Genomic DNA, 19466 nt, shown 5'->3' on the forward strand with positions numbered 1-19466 from the left:
AATCCTACCTGGAAAGCACAACAAATGACGGTATCAACAAGTGTATCAAAAAGCCTCTTCTACGAACCCTCCTCCTATCATATAACACATAGAGGCTACACATCACATACTACACACAAAAACCCCCAATCTCTAAATTAGGGTTTAACCAAATCAAGGGAAAGACAATAAAAAGGGTACGTAGATCTTGCCCTCGACGCAAGGAACTCAACGATACGAATAACGACAAGAACCGACCGTCCGAACTCGGGAATTGCTAAGAATGCGATTAGGAAGATGAATCGGTTGCTTTCTCTCTTAAACGGGGTTTTAGGTTTTGTAAAAGTGATTTAAAACAATGACGACGATACTTAAATACCTTAATCGCATAATTAACAAAACCCGAGAAAACTCCCCGTAAAACCGGACACTCAATCGAGTACCCAAGGTACTCGATCGAGTACCCCCTTACTCGATCGAGTACCCCAGCTACTCGATCGAGTACCCAACAGGTCAGAAACTATTTTATTTCGCAACTTACCCTTACTCGATAGAGTAAGGGCTACTCGATAGAGTACCCCAAGACTTATAAATACGGAGTATTACAAATACAAAGTAAACCGTTTCGGGAGAAATAATAGCTTAAAGCTAACAATTACGCATAGAAATACGTGCCAAAACCGCTAATAAAGTGTATAGAATATGCACGTATTAAATCTCCCCAAACCAAACCTTGCTTGTCCCCAAGCAAGCACTAAGACTCAATCTAAACACCTATTGAAACGGATTTCTTTCTCAAAACAAGAACGTATTATCATGCCCAACCAATTTAATGCAACAAATACTATCAAAGCATTTTGTCAAGCGCAAACGAGTTGAACATGTTCAAGAATTTACCAAACTTTCGACCTTGCAAGACTCGTGTATATCGAACTCTCACGGGTCGCTCATTCACTCAATTTTAAGAATAGGGTGAGAATTTAATTGTGCAAGAAAGAAGAATGATTTAAATAAGTCTCTCACCTAACTACGACCCTTAAAAACATGCCTGCAATCTAACATGAATAAAATCTCTACAACCGTACATATGCATTCCAACCATTTAATGACGATGACACATGCCGAGGCGATTTGGGATTGTGAGGCTACGGGTAAGAAGGGGCTAAGATAAATTTGGATAAGAGGAGATAAAGCCGAGCAAGCAACTTCTAAATACCAAATTTCTTAACATATCCCAACTTCGTACTCGAGAGAAAAAATCAAAACGGTGCTACTAAAAGCACAAATCTCACAATCTTCCAAAATAATAATAATTCCCCAAATAATTATAAATAGCAACATGGGAATAAAAATCACCATCCATAAATCATTCTAATCATGTGATTTTTTTCTTTTCATTTTTTTCTTTTTCTTTTTTTCTTTCTGTCTCTCTTTTTTTTTTTCAAAACTTGAACTGGCAGTCGATCGACCATGTGATGCAGTCGATCGACCACCCCTTTGACCTGAACCTCCTCTGCTCAGTTCGGTTTCTTCTTTTTTTCTTTTTTTTTTCAATTCACAGCTTCCCTTCATTTCCCAACAAATCATCCAAAACTGATGCATTTCTCACACGAGACAATAAAAACCAAATCGCAAGATAATATTCCCGAATCACTACCTTTATTAGCTCGACTAGGGTGGCTAAATTTGGAATGTAGTTTATGGGACAAAAAAAGCAAATTTGGCTTTTGTGGGGCTTATGGGCAAAATGAAATAAAGGAACCTCTTCCACATGTGTCAGCAAACCGCAAAACCGAATGCATACAGGTATTAAGCAGATAAAATTCATGTTTATGCAAATTTATGTGACATGCCTTACGAGGAATAACTACTCTCATTCCTACATGAAACCGGTCATAAGTGACACCAGTTTAAGTAAGCTCTAACCTTAGAAATTTTAAGTAGTTTGCCAATATTGAGTCCAGTCTATTCGTTTAGTAAAATTCCAACAAAAACTCGTAGACTATGCAAGTGACATACTCAACGACATTAAAAGTGCAAGGAAGGGCAATGAGACAATACGTAAAGCAATTTTATCATTGAAATCCATCCATTCCGACTCGACTTACATGCAAAAGTAAACGTGATATTTTTGTATTTTTGTTTGTTTTTGTTTGTTTTTTTTGAAATTGAATTGCAAATGCATGCGGAAATGCAATAAACATGACCTAAAAATGCAAGTAAAACAATGCAAATGTGACAATCATATGCATATACCCTCCCCAAACCAAAACACGCAATGCCCTCATTGCGCTCATCAACTAACCAGCAGCATCCAAAAATAGGGAAGGATATAAACATCTACAGAAGAAATGGAAACCAATGAAAAAGAAACGGAAACTCACTAAATACGGCCTCCCCAAACCAGCCGTCAAAAAGGGGAGGCAGACAGTTGCTACTAGTCCTCCTCTGGCTCATACTCAGAACCACTCGCCTCATCTGGCCCTGAGTCGTCGTCCTCCTCCTTCTCAGCAGCAGCAGCAGTGGGAGTAGACGTCGTAGCAGGCAGAGGGTATCCGCCCTCCGGGGGAACAAAGAAAGACGGGTGGGTCCAGGGACCCCGTGGGAGCATCCCTGTCCGAGCGAACTCCTCATAAACTGGGTACATGGCAAGAGCCATGTCCATCCTGTGCTGATCAAAACTCCTGCATAAATCACCTAACACACGTGAAACCGCCTTTTGGTCCATGACCGCAGGGATAACAATAGGTGCAGGGGGTCGAAAAGTAGCCGGGAAACCCAGCCCAGGAGTAGGAGTGGAGGAGGAAGGGACCCGTGAAGAAGAGGCGCGAGCTCCTCTCAAGGTGGAAGCAGTAGTGGTGCCTGCCCTAATAGGGAGCCTATAGCTAGGCAAGGGCGGTCGAGTCGCCCCCTCAACAGTAGTGAAGAGTAAAATAGGAGGGAGGGCAAGGATAGGAATGGGGTCGGAAATCAAAGAATCGATCTTCCACCGACCTCGAGTATCGACCCACTTCACGGACTTGACGTATGCAAGGACCATGAATCGTGCAGCAGGGTCGAGAGGAGCCTCCTCTCGAGGAAAGACAGGAACAAGACGGTGGGCTATACGAGTCACGAGCCCACCACAGACAATGGTAGTCAGAGAGGTGCCCTCACTTATATTGTTAAAGTGAGAGGCAGTCAAATAAGCAATGTTATAGATGCGGGCTACCCGACTCTCAATGTTCAAGTAGCCTGCCAAGATAAACAATTCAATGGTATTAATGTTATTTGACTCTTTGCAGCCAAAGATGGTGTTGCCCATCAGCCGGAAGAAGTAACGAAAGGGGGGTAAATGAACGGAAGTGCCCTTCCTCTTAAGGGCGTCCAGGTCGGATATGCACGACTACATAACCCTGTGCACATCAACGACTCCGAGGTGTTACCCTCGAAACAAAGACCCAAATAACCAGCAAACTCAGCTAATGTCAAAGAGTAAGTGACATTAAACAGCCGAAAAGAGACACATCAGCTATTTTTATTAGTTTCAAAAAAAGCTTGGTCGAAAGCAAAGGAAGAGAAAAACTCAAGGGTCAAAATACGGAATGTGAACTCAGCCATGTCCACCAACACAGACATCCCTGTCCCATTTAGCAGAGAAACAGTGGAGTCAAGACACCCTAGTTTTTTTAAAGTCGGTTTATGCAGAAAACAGGTTGCTTGAACTTTCGTTTTTTAGACCAAAGTAAGGAATTTAGCTCTCTGTGTAGAGGAAGAGAAAATCACCTGCGGATAGCCAGGTAGACTATCCGTAGTTAACTCGACCATTAGCGGCGTAATCCGCGACCGCTTTGATGCTCCCTGACCGCTTGTCTGCCCACGGAAGATTGCCTACTTCCCTTTCGTCATTCCTCTGCTCACAAAGATAACAAACTCAACAACTAGCTTCCCAAAATCTTGAATAATTAAAATTAATAAACCCTAAATTAAAATCAGAAATCAATCATCAAACTAGGGTTTAGAGAAATTTAGGGAAAACGAAATTAGACTCATACTAGTTGCTAAGATGTCTCGAAAATCAAGGGAAAAGGATAGCAAAATGCAATTAAAGCACAAATTCGACAAGAAATTAGCCCCAAATCGATTTTCCCCAAATCGATTTTTTTTTCGAAACAATGCGAGATTGCTCGAATTTGGGCATACAAATTCAGCAAAAATCGAATTTAAAGGACCAAAAGATAATTAGAGACATACCTTTGATGAAACCTTGGAGATTTGAGCAAGAAAATCGAACTAAAGGCAAGATTTAGCTTGAAAAATCGAAAAGGAGGAAGAACTAGGGTTTTTTTTCTTTTTTCGTTCAAGTGTTATGAATGAATGAATGAAAAAAAATGAAATAAGACTTCCCTATATGTTCGCCTCTGATAACGCGCTGTGGTCGATCGACTAACAGACTCAGTCGATCGACCAGTCTTCCTCTTAAATAGTTTCTGACTTTTTCCTCTTCAGTCGATCGACTGATATTCCTGGTCGGTCGACTGAAGGTACTGGCAATTAAGCTTAATTACGTCAAAACTTGGTTTTTTTCAACTTCAATTTCCCGTTTGTCTCTCATCGACATCCCGCAGATCACCCTACGCACTTTGCATAAAATAATTACCTGCAAATACTCTCAAAGACACACGTCTTCCCATAACAGTAATCGCTAACTAAACTAAAACAAATCTAAAGCTCCTAATGAGATATAAGCTAAATAAACGGTAAAGCTCCTAATTACACAAGAAAATTACAAGCCGGGTTGCCTCCCGGTTAGCGCTGGTTTAAAAGGTCCTGCACGACCTTCTTACCTCAATTTGCAGCTTCTAAAAGTGGGTCAAAGTATAGTACTTCGACCTGCCCAACAAATTCGTCTGCACCGTGATAGTGTTTCACGTATTGACCATTCACTTTGAATCGATCTCCAGATGAGGTTTCCAATTCAATCGATCCGAATTTTGTAATCTTTGACCGTATAAGGGCCACTCCACCTAGATTTCAGCTTACCAGGAAATAAACGGATACGAGCATTAAAAAGGAGTACCTTATCACCGACATTGAACTCGCCCTTGATGATCCTCTTGTCATGGCAGCGCTTCGTCTTCTCCTTGTAGATCCTAGCATTATCATAGGCCAGCAGCCTAAATTCCTCTAACTCATTCAACTGCGTCATACGTTTCTCATGAGAGAGGTTAGGATCTAAATTCAAATCACAAATTGCCCACCAAGATTTACGTTCTAATTCAACAGGCAAATGACATGTTTTACCATAAATCAATCGGAACGGTGACATCCCAATTGGCGTTTTAAACGCGGTCCTATAAGCCCACAAGACATCATCCAACTTAAGACTCCAATCTTTCCGTGATTTAGAAACAACTTTAGCTAACATTTCTTTCAATTCTCGGTTAGAAATCTCAACTTGACCACTAGTGTGGGGATGATACCCCAAACCTCTACGATGTTGGACACCGAATTTAGTCAACATAGCACAAAGTTGTTTTTCCTTAAAATGCATGCCTCCGTCGCTAATGACAACCCTAGAGACACCAAAACGAGGGAAGATTATCTTTTTAAACAGCTTAATCACGGCTTTTGCATCGCAATGAGGGGTAGCAACAACTTCTACCCATTTGGACACATAATCTACGGCTTACGAGGATATATTTATTACCTTGACTGCTCGGAAAGGGTCCTTGATAATCGATGCCCCAGACATCGAAAATCTCAACCTCCAGAATACCTACCTGTGGCATCTCATGTCTCTTCGAAATATTCCCCGATCTTTGACAAGCATTGCACTCAGCAATAAAATTCCGACTATCTGCATGCAAAGTTGGCCAATAGAAACCAGATTGGAGTACCTTAGCCACAGTCCAGGACGGACCATGGTGACCACCATAGGCAGAAGAGTGGCAAGCTTCTAGGATATCCTTGACCTCGCATTGAGGCACACATCTCCGGATAAGACCGTCTGCACATTCCTTGAAAACAAATGGATCATCCCAAAAGTATTGTCTAGCATCATAAGTTTAACCGCTTCTTCTCGCCGCCATGAAAGCTTGGGTGGTATTTTACTGTCTTTTGCAAAATTAGCATAATCAGCAAACCACGGAGGTGGATAAGACCCCGAATTAGTAATAGCTAACAGACTCTCATCAGGAAAAGAATCATTAATGGGTAACGAATCTTCCCTTTCTGTCAGCTGCAGACGAGATAAATGGTCAGCCACCACATTCTCTGCACCTTTCTTATCTTTAATCTCCAAATCAAACTCCTGCAAAAGGATTATCCACCTCAAAAGCCTCGGCTTCGCATCCTTCTTAAGAAAAAGAGTCTTCAGCGCTGCATGGTCAGTATAAACAATAACCTAAGAACCCAACAAATAAGACCGAAATTTATCTAAGGCAAAAACTACAGCTAGAAACTCCTTCTCAGTTGTGTAATAATTAACTTGAGCCTCATCCAGATTTCGGCTCGCATAATATATGGCATTCAAAAATTTATTTTTCCGATGTCCTAAGACTGCACCAATCGCATAATCGCTAGCATCACACATAATCTCGAATGGGAGGTCCCAATAAGGCGGCTGAGTGATTGGCGCAGAAACTAAAGCCTCCTTTAACCTGTGACAAGCTAAAAGGCACTCATCAGTAAACTCAAAAACAGCATCTTTAAGAAGCAATTGTGTAAGTGGTTTAGCAATTTTCGAAAAATCCTTAATGAACCGCCGATAAAAACCAGCATGGCCAAGGAAACTCCTCAATCCTTTAACATTCATAGGAGGAGGAAGTTGCTCAATCACTTGCACTTTTGCTTTATCAACATGTATGCCCTTATCAGAAATCAAATGTCCCAACACAACTCCCTCATTGACCATGAACTGACATTTTTCCCAGTTTAAAACAAGATTAACATCAATACAACGCTGCATGACTTTATCAAGGTTAGCTAAACAACGATCAAAGTCATTACCATAAACTGAGACGTCATCCATAAATACCTCCATAATATTCTCTATATAATCAGAAAAAATCCCCATCATGCACCTCTGAAAGGTAGCTGGGGCGTTACACAATCCGAAAGGAATTCTGCGGTACCCAAAAACACCCTGTGGACAGGTAAAAGTGGTCTTACTCTGATCATCCGGATGAATAGGGATCTGAAAGAACCCTGAATATCCGTCTAGGTAATGAGAAAAATTTATTAGAGGCTAGTCTTTCGGTCATCCGGTCAACAAAAGGGAGGGGAAATGGTCTTTCTTTGTGGCGGCATTTAACCGTCGTAGTCAATGCACATCCGCCAACTGACTGTTACAACTCGAGTTGGTATTAATTCATTTTTCTCATTTTGTACCACAGTGGTCCCTCCTTTCTTCGGGACTACCCGAATCAGGCTAACCCACTTGGAGTTGCCAATGTATAAATAATACCTGCATCGAGTAATTTCATCACCTCAGCCATGACAACCTCCTGCATCTTCGGATTCAGCTTTCGCTGACCCTGTCTGTAAGGCTTGTGACCCTCCTCCAGCTCAATTCTATGCATAAAATATCGGGGCTGATGCCCTTAATATCATCCAAAGAGTAACCTAAAGCTTTCCTGTTTTTCTTAAGTACACACGTCAAAGCAGAGAGCTGGTTATCGTTAAGCTTAGAACTAACAATAGCTGGGTATTGCTCCGTATCATCTAAAAAGACATACTTAAGATTTGGAGGAAGTGGCTTACGCTCTGGCACCTTTACCTCAACAGCATAGGCAGAATCAGCTTCAATGGTATAGCAAGTGTTTACCAAATTTGCGTTGGCCAGGCTTATGATCATCTCATCTTCTTCCTCTGTGAGCTCGTGGTCTTCCATAACTGCTTCCAAAACATCCAGCTCATCAGCATTCTCCGCTGGATTAACTACACACTCATTTAAACGGGTTAAATCAGCTAAAGGATCCTTGGCTAAGGATTCCCTCCGATTCTGATTAACACCTGTCAACAATATCAACGGAATAACACGTATCATCATCGCGAGTTCGATCGCGGTGCGAGCAAGACTGAACTCAATAGTGTCATCCCCTACCTCCAAGGTCAAGACTCCGCGTTTGACATCTATCACGGCCCCAGCCGTATGTAAAAATGGTTTACCTAAGATAATAGGTATCTGACTATCCTCAACAATGTCTAAAACGACGAAATCGATAGGAATAAAGAACTTACCCACTCGAACGGGTACATCTTCTAAAATACCTAAGGGTCTCTGAATCGATCTATTTGCCATCTGAAGGGTCATATTGGTCACCTTAAGGTTACCTCTATTCAACTTTTCACACACAGAGTATGGCATAACACTGACACTAGCCCCTAGATCACAAAGAGCTTTCCCAAATTCATGGTTACCTATAGTACATGGAATTGAAAAACTACATGGGTCTTTTAATTTAGGTGGTATGTTACTTCGTGAAAGAACATTACACTCCTCCGTGAAAGCAATAGTACCAACATCATTATAATTCTTCTTACGAGTCAAAATATCCTTCATAAACTTAGTGTAAGAAGGTACCTGGGTAATTAGGTCAGTGAAAGGAATGGTTACCTCAAGATTCTTGACGATCTCCAAAAACTTACCGAACTTATGCTCCAACTTTGTATTCTTTAAACGCCCCGGATACGGGACTGCAACACTTGTTGTAGGGTCGACAATTCTCGTCTTCCGAATGTTTAAAATCTCCGTCAAATCGTCACTAGCTGAGGTACTTTGCAATTCAATTGACGGATTTTCGTTCAGCACTGGCGACGCGACCCAGTCGATCGTCCATGGGTCTCGGTCGATCGACCAAGTGCGCTGGGTTCAAAAAGTTCCTGGTCAGAAACTTTTTTGTCAGAGATTCTGGTCGATCAACTGATGTTGTTGGTCGATCGACCCTGTCTTGCGATAGAGTTCGTTTCGCACTGCAATTTAAATCTGACTTTTCATCATTTTCCGAGTCTTTTCTTGGCTTATCCGGACCGTCATATGAGAGACCACTGCGGAGGTGAATTGTATTAAGTGTCTCGATAGGGACCTCGCATTTGCTTGAAGAATTAGCGACTTGGTTAGCCACTAAAATCTCCAACTGCTTCTCAAAATTCCTTGCAGATTCAATCCTAGCTTCTTCTATTTTCATAACTTGGATCAAAAGAGCTCGGACTATTTCTCTCAATTCCGCGGTCTCATTTGAATTATGAACAGGAATTTCAATTTCTTTCTCAGAAGCCTTAGAAGACTCGAGCTTTTTTAGCCGGGCATTAATAGAAGCTTCAAGTGCCGCAACGGCACTCATTTCATCACTTGGCTTTCGCGAATTCCCACGCGAACTCCCATATTCAGTTCTATGAACTGCCATCTCCTCAATAGTGTTCCAACCTTTATTAGACTCCACATTGTTTTGGAACCTACCATTTGCAGCCACATCAAGGATGACTCTGTAGTCATCGTACAAGGCATTATAAAATTGGTTTCAAAGGTACCACTGCTGAAAACCGTGGTGAGGAACAGATCGAACTAATTTCATGAAACGGACCCATGCTTCATGTTATTCCTCATCGGGTCCTTGCTGGAAATTTGTAATTTGACTTCTCAAAGCATTGGTTTTCACAGGCAGATAATATATTTTGTAGAAAGCCAAAGCTAGAGATGTCCAATTTGTAACTCCAGCTGCTACCTTATCAAGGTAGCGATACCATTCACGCGCAGAATCTTTCAAGGAGTATAGAAATAATGTCTCCTTTACTTCATCTTGGGTCACTCCAGCCGGTACAGGTATGGAACAACAATAATCCGTGAAGATCTCCATATGCTTCCCAGGATCTTCATCTGGTAATCCCCCAAACAGGTTCCGCTCCACTAAAGAGATGTGAGGGGGGCGGATGTCAAAAGTCCCCTGTGTAGGAACAGGAAGGCTAAATCCCTGAGGAATATCTTGTACCTTTGGCTGAGAATGATCATATATTGTTGGCATGATTATAGCAAAATCGGGAGTACTCAAGTCTTCCTCTCGAAATCTTCTTCTAACTGTGCACAAGCAAAACTAGAAGGAAAAGGTAAGCAACGGCCTCAAGCAACCAAAGTTCCTTGAGACAAGAAAAATAAACTAAAAATTAAGCAAACAGAATTACACCGTCTCCCCGGCAACGGCGCCAAAATTTGATACCGTCGTTTTGTAGCAAAGTTAAATTTTTAAACCAAACTAAAACTATAGCTAGTGATAGCAAGGGTCGAACCACAGAGAGACAAGATCAATTCTATTTGCTATTTTTAATTTATTGAAGTAACAATTGTTGGGGAGGGGGGGGGGGGGTTCGTTGGTTGATTCTGAACTAATTACTGAATGTAAATGAAGTTTAAAATAGATATTAAAAGGCACCTAGGAACTTCGGTTCACCAAGGCTTAAGGGTCAGTCAAGCAAAGTCAAGGTCTATTGATACCCGTCGTTATGACCACCAAAAATAAAATTTATAATCTCCTATTAAAACTAACCTAGGCTAGTGGTAACAGGGTCGAACCACAAGGAGGCGAATATAACTTCTAATTGTCTAATTTAGTCTAAGGTAACAAAAGTGGGGGTTGATTTGATTTGGTCTATACTAATAGCAATAAAGATAATAAACTAAATAAACAGATAAAACAGATAGAGAAGGGGTACTAGGATGGTCGGTTCGTTATGGTTTCGGCGGCAGCATACTAAACAGGTCTAAATCAATCACATGAGGCGGGAAATAAAGAGGTCCTCTCGGTCCACTCTTAACAAATAGCATCTTTCGATCTCGCTATAAGTCCATAATATCACTAATACTAACTTTCGTCCTGAAAAGTGATTTACGGTCTAAACTTTACCTATCTTTCGATCTCAGCATAGTTTAGTCATTTTAATTGGTGATCTAACAACTGTCCCTATCTCTCGATCTAATGGGTCAGTCAAATATTAAGTATTCAACTAGTCGCATGCATTCGATTCGTCAAACACAACATTTAAATCAATTAAAACGAGGGAAAACTTCACGAGGTCAGTCGATCGACCAAGTATGTCGGTCGATCGACCAACACGCGAATCAGGCCGTGTTCATTATATTGCCGCCTATACTATAATTCCCCTACATCCTAGCACAAACTATTTAGCTACTCATACTAAGGACGATAACAACAATAAAACTAATAAAATAAACAGAAGGATTCATGCTTGAAATAATAGAACAAACAATTAACATAAACGATGAATCGGTTTTGGGAAACTAACTAGCAATTCTATCCTACAAAGCAATAATAAAGCAAACTGAAGTATTAGCAGAAGAATACCGATTGGAATTGCAGCAAGAGATCCAGAAACCGAATGCGAGAGTAATTGTACGAAATAGTATTTAAAAACCCTAATTATTGAAAGTTGGAAAACTGGCTAAAGAACTAGTAAAAACTGAATGAATAATCTGATGTTCTAGGTTACGTTATATAGAAAATATACGTAACACTTATTATCAAAACCTAAAACAATGGGCTTGAGTTTCTTTGATCTTTTAATTCTCGTCTGGGATAGCAGCTTGGTCGATCGACTAAGAGTGGCGGTCGATTGACTGAGTAGCAGTGTACAGTAGCTTCTGGAACCCGCAAGTTGGTCGATCGACTGAAGGCAGTGGTCGATCGACTGAAGTAGCTGACACTTGACTTCCAATTTCTCGTGTATTTGTCTTTTGGGCTTTGAATTGCGCACCAAGCTCGTTCCTTAAGTGAATACTTCACGTCAAAATGCAATGCAGGATACTCGGGGGCGGATTTAGCTCGATTTCCGCTGGATTCTTCACATTTCTGCAATAATGTACAAAAACACGAAAGTAGACGGAAATAGGGGAAACGGTAGCTTAAACTACACGAATGAGCTCTGAAATGCGTGGAAAATAGGATGTAAAACATCATATAAAAGACACGCATCAAACTTCCCCAAACCAAACCCTTGCTTGTCCCTAAGCAAGAACTAGACTCGATCCTAAAACCTAATGGAACGAGTTCACTCTCAGAGCGAATTACAACATGTAAAGCCTAAACCAATTTAATGCAATAACTAACAATCAATTAGTAATGCGAATCATGAAAACGAGTTATGTAGTCGTTAAAAAACCGCTGAACCGTCAACTGTAGAGACTTATCAAATCGGACTCTCACGGGTCGCTCATATCACACATAAGCACATGTGAATATATAAAAGGATAGGAAGAATTCATTTTGTAAAGACTCTCACCTAACTACGTCCTAGAAGAACATGCCTGCAATATAATATGAAAACAATCTCTACAACCGTACATACGCATTCCAACCAACAAAAGACCATGACACATGCCGAGGTATATATGTGGATATGTGAGGTATGGGTAAGAAGAGGCAAAACATTTATGGAAAAGTGGAGGTACAGGTGATCAAGCTAGTACCAAAACGGAACCATATGGCAACATCCAACTTCTTGCTCAAAATCAAACGACACGGTGCTATAGCAAGCACGAATCTCACAGTCTCCAGTATGAAAGTAATCAACTAACTCCCCATAAGATATGAATAATACATGGGAGCAAAAATCGCCATAAGATAAAGGCTTGAATTATGCGAATTAATTCTTTCTTTTTTCTTTCGAACTCCAGTCGATCGACCATAATAGGCAGTCAATCGACTGCTTTGAACAGTACAGAACGCTTTTTTTTTCGAATCATTTTTCTTTTTTTTTTTTGTTTCTTTTCTTTCCTCCTTCATTTCATCTTCCCAACTAAATCTCAAATAAGAGCAAATGGCTACCAAAAACGAAGTGACAATCCCAACAACATAGACTACTAGCTTGACAAAGGACAGGCTAAATGTAGGATGTAGTAAATAGGACAAAAAGGATATTTTTGGCAGTGTGGAGCTTATGGGTAAAATGAATAAAGGAAAACCTCTACCACATGTGTCAACTAACCACAAACCGAATGCATACAGGTATTAAGCAGATTAAGTCCATATTTATGCACATTGATGTAACATGCCTCATAAGGATTACTACTCACATCCTAGATAAACTGGTCATAGATGTCACCAGTTATAGGCTCTAAATCTCAGAAATATGATGTAGTTTGCCAAAATTCAAAGTCAAGTCTCAAGTCTAGCAAGAAATTTAACGAAAACTCATAGATATGCACTTATATGATTCTACTAATAACATGTCAATTAGCAAGGCTTAGGCAAAAAACAAATGCAAATGCAATGTCATCATTGAAATACTACCGTTCCGACTCGACCTATATGCTAAAATAAACATGCAATTTTTTTTGAATTTTTTGAAATTTTTCAATTTTTTGGATTTTTGTATATATAAGAGAAATGAAATAAACAATGCAAAACAGAATGTAAACGTGAATGCAAGCAAATGATATGCGACGCAAAACCCTTCCCCAAACCAAATCGCACAATGTCCCCATTGTGCAAAATCATGTAATGAAGAAAAGAGAAACGGTAATTTGCGAGAAAATTAAATAAATAAAACATGAAGTAAAGACTTAGAAACTCACAAGACTTTAAGCGCGTGCAAGGAAACCTCCCAAACCAGCGTGAGCTAGGAGGTTTCGATGAGCAGCATGATGTTACCAATAAATACCTGAAAAGACAAACAAAGTACCACGCATAAAATCGAGAAAGACAATAATGAAGCGGTATTATGTGCATAATTAAGAAAAATAGAAGAAATAAATAGTGACGGAAGATAAAGTGGAGTAGAAAACTCCCTTAGTTCCGCAAATCGACCAAACATAGCAGGAGAGAGGTCGTAAACAGGTACAACAGTGCAGGTCGGTCGATCGACCACATCACTCAGTCGATCGACCGAGGTGAAAGGAGCGATAGCTCAGAACTGCAGACGGTCGATCGACTATATAGCCCAGTCGATCGACTGAAAATATTGCTGCACTTCAGATTTCTTCGTATTTGCTCAATTACTTGAGCTAATGAGGTCTAAAAACCTGCAAATGCACAATAATACGCGCCCAAAATTGCGCAAAACCCAAAATAAAGCCTAAAGCATATAAAATCCTAAGCAAGCAAAATAAAATGCGAAGTTTCGCGCACACAAAAGCAATAAAAAGTGTATAACAAAAGCAAATAAAATGTTTGTAAAACATGTGATCAACTAGTAGTTGATCAAGAACGGCCACGGAATAGCCCACTTCGTCGGCTTCTGGCTACTAGAGGTAGCCTCAACGGTTCTTATCTTATCAGCTGCACCCCTCTTAGCTTCCACGTCCGTATGGCTCAACGGATCAACACTTTCATCATCTCCCCAGTCAATGATCTCTTCGGACTCGTCAAAGTCCATTACGGGCTCCCTTGCCTTGACCGGCTCGTCATCAACTTCCTCATCAGTGCCATAGCTGAGGCAACCAAGACCGCCTCGTGAGATGATTGGCTTCTTTGCTGCTGGAGTAACTTGCAATACTTCCTTCCCTAAACCAGCTCCTGCAATATCAAAAATAGACAAATCTTCCTCCAATTTGCTCCCAATCTGGGGCGGAGGGGTTACAACAGGAATGGGACTAGAGATAGGCATATCAGGAAGTATAAAATAAGATTTCTTTTCAGAAACCGTATTGCAAGTCACATGCCACATGGGGTCCTTCTTCTTAGCAGGTTGGACAAAAAAAATGGAATGCTTCCCTACTTTAAAAGTCAAGGTACCCGAACCAACGTCTATGACTGCACTAGCAGTGTGCAGAAATGGCCTACCCAAAATAATGGGAATATGGGCATCCTCAGGCATGTCAAGTACGACGAAGTCAACAAGGAAGAAGAACTTCCCTATTTTCACGGGGATGTCCTCTAAGACTCCTATTGGCTGGACCGCGGATCGGTCAGCCATCTGTACTGTCATGCCTGTCACTGCGAACCTAGTCAATTTGAGCTTCCTAGCAAGACTCAAGGGCATTACACTTATACTATCTCCTAAGTCACATAATGCCTTCTCAATAGAGAAGGTACCTATATTGCAAGGAACAGAAAAACTACCCGGGTCTTCTAGCTTGTGAGGTGCAGTGTGAGACATATAAGAGCATGACTCTTTGGTTAATGCGACAGTATGCACATTTTCAAGTGACTTTTTCTTAGACAAGAGTTGTTTCATGAATTTAGTATAGGCAGGCACTTGATTAACTAACTCAAGGAAAGGCACTTGTACATTCAAGCTACGAATAACTTTTTCAAATTTATTGAAAGATACCTGTTCCTTCGTTGGCACTAGTCTTTCCGGATATGGGGATGTAAGAAGTAGCTTAGCCCTCTCCTCTAAATCGCGCATGCCGGTATCCGTGGACATAGGCTGGAAGTCCACTACTTTCTCCTTGTTGAAGCTTGAACCCTCTTCAGACCGTCTCAAATGTGAACCATTGATCGACATCGGGTCGTACTTCGGAGCCGGGACTGACCCATCAGCACTCGGGTCTTTCCCCAATATTTTCGGGGCTGTCATGCCCCGAAACAAATGATCCCTCAAGTTGTCGGGCATCGGAGGACGAAAAATCTCACTATCAGCAGCGATCTGAGTCGATCGACCAGTGATGTCAGTCAATTGACTGAGTTGAATAGGACGGAAGCACGTAACTCGCTTGACTTCGTCGATCAATCGGGTATGTCGATCGATCGATATACCAGTAGACGCCTTTTTCTTTCCTTTGCTCGTTCCAGCTTTGTTTTGACTCGGTTTCGCCCCATCTTTTGCAGCATCATCCTCGACCATAGCAGGCCCCTCCAGGGTGGACCCACTCCTCAAAGTTATGGCATTTAGGGTCTCTTTCTGGTCGGTTTAAGTCGGTAAGTGTCCCGGAGCTCGAGTGGTATTCTTGCTAGCCAATTGAGCAATTTGGCTCTCTAGCATCTTCATCCCGGCCTCTCTAGCTTGGGACTCCTTCAACAATAAGTTCTTCAACTCGGTGAACTCGGAATTTTGGGATTGTTGCTGCTGTTGAGGAACATACGGAGGCTTTTGATATGGCTGCTTATGTGGAGGCACATAAGCTTGCTGCTGCTGCTGTTGTGGAGGATGAGTCGGATTCAGGACATTCTGGCTACTCCACCTCAAGTTGGGGTGGATATTCGGCTCATAGTACGTGTTTGTCTACCTATAAAGTTGAAAGGCAGCGCAAGACTCAATGGGGACAGAACAATTTTCTGAGACATGCCCCTCAGCTCCACATCTTCTACAGACGAAATGACCGTCTGAAACAGCGTTAACATGGTACATCCCTCCTTTAGAAGCTCCCCCCAACTCATATTTATCAAACCTTGCAGTGAGAGCTTCTAGTGCAGCAACAGAGGAAGATTTTACATGACTCTCCTCCGGTTTCCTCTCAATTCCCATATTGACCTTATGAGTGGCCAAATCATCAATGATCTTCCACCCCTTAGTCTCTCCCATGTTCTCGACCAAATCGGCCATTGGTCATGCACATCCAAAATAGCCCTCTGATCGTCATATAGCCCATTATAGAACTCATTGCAAAGACTCCATTTTTCGAACCCATGGTGCGGTATGGTTCGCACCAGTTTCTTGAAACGGACCCATGCTTCATGAAAGTTCTCATCAGGCCCCTGTTTAAAGCTCGTGATCTGAGCTCTAATAGCGTTAGTCTTCGAGGTAGAGAAGTAGTTTTTGTAAAATGCCAGGGCTAAGGAATTCCAGTCGGTGATCCCATGAGCGGCTCGGTCCAGATCTCTATACCACTCTCTTGCAGCATCACGAAGAGAGAAAATGAACATGGTCTCCTTGATCTGGTCTTGGGTCACACCGGTCGGCGGGGGTATAGAGCAGCAATAATCAATAAAAATCTCCATGTGCTTGTGGGTTAATATCCGTATACTACCCTTTAAATTTAGGACTATAACGTAAATTTAACATGCGAATATCGTCATAAAACATAAATACAATATAGAAACGATAAGGAATTAGAATCAACCTCGGGTCCTTATAGTGCGGCGTAAAGAACAGAAATCAAATGAGATTCCCTCCTAATTGTTGCACCCAAGACCTTGTCCGAGATATGCCCTTGTGCTAGAACGTGTTCTCCGATTGCCTTGCAATATAGGGAGAACTTGTTGTGAGTTTTTCTCGAGATGTGAGATCTCGGTTTCAGAGAGGAATTAATCTCTAAAACCCTAATTCTCTTCACTAATGATGATTAGATTAAACAAGAAGGAGGAGGCTCTCCTTTTTGTTCTCCTAATTCGGCCAAGCCGAGTCCATGGGGAGGAAATGGGCTTTTCCATTTCCTCTTCTATTTGACTCGTAGTCCGAACCCCAATGACTAAATGTATATGACGCGGTTTGATTATAAATCACATTATCGGTTATCGGAAATTAAGGCATCGCCTAATAACACGGGTTATTTGAATTATTAATTCGTGTCCGACAAAAAAAAAGATTGTATAATTATATTCAATATACATTTAATTAAATATAAATCGTTTTATATTTAATTTTACGAATTAACTGGTTAATTCGCCTTAGCCCATGATATTTAATCCGTATTAAATATAATATCTCAACATCACATATTTGACTAATTACTAGTCAAATAACTCGGACTAACTGGTTAGTCAATCTTGGCATCTACATGACAGTATTTTCATACCGTCACATCTCTCGAACGTATCCTATAGGTGTGACTTTTAGGGACCAGTTGATCACCGCCATCTGTATGACAATAACGTCAAACTTATCTAGCAAGCCAACCGTTATTGATAAACGTGGATCAACCGATAATAATACCAAAAGTATGCCCTTTGATCCTTTTAGAGGTTTATAAGTCCTTGCACTAATTGTTAAGGACACCAACCCCAACAAGCTCCCACTTGTCCGTACAAGTGCATGTGCAATGACGTTATCCGCACTAACCGGAGGACACAAGCTCCAACAAACTCCCACTTGTCCGTACAAGTGTATGTGCGATAACCGATTCTCATATTCATTTAAAATTTCTCCCACTCAATGTAAAACAATTTGCGGATCCGGATCCACAAAGGTCGTATTTTACAATCGATCTGTATCTAGAGTGGTTTCCCCGACTAGAGAGTAACTTAAGTGATAAAACGAATCCGTATCCTTGCATGGCCATGCATTTCGATTCTGACTCCTCGAGTGGCCCCGAGAAATATCAAGTACCGATAAAGGCTGAATATTTCCTTCAACTCGAACTCCTTCCGATCTAAGCACGCATGAAATGACCAGAAAAAATCTACTTGGCCCCCCGTTACGGATGACCGTGAGAAAGAAACCAAAGTCACCCAAAATCTGCCTTAGTCTCAAGAGACGGTCGATAGTCAAAAGAATCGACTCTTAGGATCACCATGGAGGTCCTATCCACGCCACCGGCAAAGCGAATGTTATAAAACATTTAGGACTCCACGTCGATGTCACAATAGTGTCCTACGAAATATCCGTATAAATCGCCTCTGTGATTGGTCAGTCAACCGGTTGACTTATGGCTCGTTGAACCCACCATCAACCAACGTCACAAAATAATTGCCAGAGTTATCAGCTCATGTGGGCAATTAAGGACTTAAGAATATAATGTTTGTTCGGGATTCACTTTGTGGTGTTCAAAATTTGTCGTACAAATCCACATGAAAAACAAAATATATATAAAATATCAAAACGATGATGTCGTATAGAGTACAAGAGAGTATGAATCTGATCCATAAAAGAGTACTACAACTTAGGAACACGTTTAATTCCCATGGAATTAACGTGCCCTTCATGCTTATCTTGTCGTAATGCTTTAGTGAGAGGATCTGCTATGTTATCATCTGTAGCAATCTTTTCTATCACTACTGTCTTTTGCTCCACGTAATCCCGGATTAGATGAGCTTTCCGTTGTACATGTCTAGACTTGTTGCTAGACTTTGGCTCCTTAGCTTGGAAGATGGCACCACTATTGTCGCAATAGATGGTGATCGGGTCATTCGAACTAGGCACTACAGAGAGCCCATGTAAGAATTGACGCATCCATATCGCTTCCTTTGTAGCTTCAGACGCGGCATAGTACTCGGACTCGGTCGTAGAATCTCTTTGTGACAGTTTGTTTGAACTCTTCCAACCGATCTGCAGCGCCATTAAGAGTAAAAACGAATCAGACCGAGATTTCGAGTCATCTCGATCCGTTTGGAAGCTAGCATCTGCAGAATCGGTTGCGCATAGCTTTTGATCGCCTCCATAAGTCAATGCCCAATCTTTAGTCCTCCGTAGGTACTTAAGAATGTTCTTGATGACCAACCAATGTGGTTCACCTGGTTCTTTGTTGGAATCGACTTGTCATACTCAATGCATATGCCACGTCGGACGTGTGCATATCATGGCATACATGATTGATCCTATTGCCGAAGCATAAGGAATCCGTGTCATGCGCTCTTTCTCTTCGGTGTCTCCGGTGCCCGAGACTTGCTCAAATG

The sequence above is a fragment of the Silene latifolia genome, chromosome X, assembly GCF_048544455.1.
Source record: "Silene latifolia isolate original U9 population chromosome X, ASM4854445v1, whole genome shotgun sequence".
Classification (NCBI taxonomy): Eukaryota; Viridiplantae; Streptophyta; class Magnoliopsida; order Caryophyllales; family Caryophyllaceae; genus Silene; species Silene latifolia.